At 47.7% G+C, this 3286-nt stretch overlaps 1 non-coding gene across 1 annotated transcript; it reads right to left on the reverse strand.

Annotated features, from left to right (window-relative positions):
- Positions 1–1032: 1032 nt before the first annotated feature.
- LOC115943811 (small nucleolar RNA SNORA70) lies at positions 1033–1165 on the reverse strand. The gene has a single exon (XR_004078398.1). It is a non-coding gene; the product is annotated as a small nucleolar RNA SNORA70 (small nucleolar RNA).
- Positions 1166–3286: the final 2121 nt, after the last annotated feature.

The raw sequence follows: 3286 nt of genomic DNA on the forward strand, positions 1-3286 counted from the left end.
AGGAACAAAATGGAGAGCTGGACATGATGCCCCATATTTGGCAATGACACATAATCTTTCTTGCCAGATCTCTCTTCCTCCCTTCTGTTCACCTATCAGGTGCCACCAGCACTCACCCCTACCACTGAAGCCAGAAACCTGGGAGACCTCTGCCCTCATCCCACTCCATCTAATCAGAGACCAAACCTCATGCCCAGCCCTCCTTCCCACCCCCACTGCTTCCATCTTTGTTCAGACCACCATCATCTCACACCCTACCTGTTTTAAGTAAATCTTAAGTTCTGCCCTTTCTACATCCCTATGGTATCTCTCCTCCACACAGCTAGAACGAACTTCTTTAAAGTGCAGATCTGAGTGTGTTATTCGCCTAATTAAACCCCTATGATGGCTTCTCATTTCCTTCATGGCTCTAGTCTTCAGCATGGCAGCCAAGGATCGTACTCCATGATGCATCAACTTCCCGAGGCTCTTGGCCTGCCCCCTCCCTAGCAACTTTTGCCCATAGTGAGTGTCATGCTTACCCTGGTTTCCCTGCCTGGGATGTCTTTCCTGTCTGTGTACACTGCAAAAAAAAACCATCATCTTTTTTTTTTTTTTTGGTCTTGTTTTGTTTTGACAGGAAATAGGATTTATTGGTGGGCATGAATAGGGAGGGCGCAGTGCCGAGGTTCTCACGAGTGCAGAGCCTGCCATTTGTCCAAGGGACCACAATTAGGAATGTATTTGACCCACAGCCATCTGGGATGAGCCACTATTCAGCTACCATGTCTTCAAATTCCTCTGCATTAAACTTAGTAAAGCCCTACTTCTTGGAAATGTGGATCTTCTGGTGGCCAGGGAACTTGACCTTGGCCCTTCATAGGGCCTCAGTCACATGCTCCTTGTTCTGCAGCTTGGTATGGATGGACATGATGACTTGGCCAATATGGACCCTGACTACTGTGCCCTGGGGTTTTCCAAAGGCACCCTATATACCTGTCTGGAGCTAGATTAGAGATAACGTGAGGTCAGACATCAATGTCCACTGGAAAGGGCTGTCTCCAAGGTCCCTTAGGGCAATCCTTAGGGCAACAGGCTGCATACACTACCAAGGAGGCTCCTGTTTGCAGCCATCGCACACTGGGCCCCCATGGGGAAAGAGCAGAGTCAGTTTAATTGGCTGCAGACCCATCACCTTTCAAGACCCAGTTCAAGCATCTCTTCTTCTGAGGTGCTTTTTATTTTTCTTTTTTTTAAGATTTTATTTATTTATTTGACAGAGAGAGAGATAGTGAGAGCAGGAACAAAAGCAGGGGGAGTGGGAGAGGGCAAAGCAGACTCTCTGCTGAGCAGGGAGGCGGATGCGGGGCTCTATCCCAGGACCCTGGGATCATGACCTGAGCTGAACACAGATGCCTAACAACTGAGCCACCCAGGTGCCCCTCTGAGGTGCTTTTTAATGCCCCTATTGTCCCCACCCCTCCTTGAGACACAGCAGTCCCCCAAGGAGCCTTCTGCCTTAGCACCTCACCCCGTTTGGCACTGTATGCATTTCCATGGCTGTCTCACTCATTTAAACCATGGGCTCCTCCAGAGCAGGGACCATATCTTAGTCAGCTTTGCATCCCCAGTGCCCAGCACAGAGCCTGGCACGTAGTGGGCACTCAGTAATCACTGGCTGGAATCCTAGGAAGCGCTGAGGTTACACCTGGGTGGTGCGGGTGGGGGTGGGGGGGATGATCTGCTGCCCTCTCCTGGCAATGTGAGGCATTGTCCTAACCACAGACACCACCCCACCTTGCCAAAAAAAGAAAAAAATTTTTTTTTGGAGGAAGGGGAAGCTGCAAAAGGGGAGGATGGAGACTGGATTGGATTGAGGTCTTGGTGAAACACCTTTATCAGCTCCCACACAGTTCCCATGTCCATGCAAGCTAGGATGCATAGGAGGGCATATCCTTAGAGTGGGTCTGTCCCCCCACACTAACTATAAACTCTCCAAATTATACCGTATTTGTTTCCCACTCTGTCCTGTTGTCCTTGTTGTTGTTACTACTCCTGCTGCTTTCATTCATTTTAGTAGGTGATCATTAATTTTTTCCTCTGATGTTATAAAATGTGCTTTTTTTCTTGTGCATGGGAAGACTGAATTTAACCACTAGTTTCTCTTGATTTTAACTCAGCTTCCCACTGGTAGGAGGTGGTCTCTAGTGTTCTGCGTGTCTCAGCTTCCTGCCAAAATCCAACCACGAATTAGGATCCCCCACCCCTCACTCCTTCCACAGCTTCAACAAGCCATGTGACATCATGGCAGGGGAGGGTGGCTCTCAGCAAGGAGAATCATTACCTCTCTCCTCTTGGGGCTGCAGTCTTATTGTCTGTATTTTGACATGTGGGAAATTGCCTAAAACCTAACATGAGAAATGTTAGGGGAAGGAGCTTGGGGCTGGAGATGGAGGTTTGTGAGTGACGTGCACCCAGACAGGTAAAGACTCAGAGCAGCTAAGATTGCCCACCTGCAGAGAAACATCACCTATTACTCATCTTGGAGTCCTTAATGTTTATCATACAAGATACTCACTAAACTTCTACTGTCTGTAAAATATTGAAAAGAGAGTACACACACACACACACGGAAAAAAGGGATAGGGACCAGAAGCCCAATTTTTGACAGTGTAAAATACTAGTGCCGGCTAATAGGTTTGCCCTAAATTTAGGAATTGATACCACTAGAAAGGAAATGCCTTTTTCAATAAACAAATGTTCTCTTCTGGGCTCCCAAAGAAGACCTCCTCACCTCTTATTTAGTTCCAGTCCAGTCATCCTACCCCTCAAGAGTTTACTGAACAACTTTTGGAATGGCATCATAAACACTGTCTTCGTGTAGACCAGCACCTGTCCCCAAGTGGTTTACAATATATTTGGTGAGATGTGGCACAAATGAAGAAAGGTTGCTCCCTGTCCTCAAGAAGCATGCCATCTCACTGGAAGACAAGGCGTCCATCCGCACTTGCCTTTTCAGAATGATTAGAGGACCACATAATATACAATGAAATAGTACACAGACAATCACTGGGCACTGAAAATGTGCAGTGTAGAGAATAAGTATTATTTAGGTGGAGCTATCAGGGAAGGCTTCCTGGAGGAGGTTGCATTTGAACTGCCCTAGGCTAGGTAGAAGTAGAAAAGAGAATGGAAAATTCCTTGGCCAGGGGTCTGGAGGTATGCTGGGTTTCAGGGATGGAAGTCTTGGTCCCCAGGGCTGGGTAGATGCGGTGTGACGGCCGCGCCACCAGAGCCAGAGAAGTAG

Source organism: Leptonychotes weddellii, chromosome 5, assembly GCF_054177405.1.
Source record: "Leptonychotes weddellii isolate Sample4059 chromosome 5, ASM5417740v2, whole genome shotgun sequence".
Lineage (NCBI taxonomy): Eukaryota > Metazoa > Chordata > Mammalia > Carnivora > Phocidae > Leptonychotes > Leptonychotes weddellii.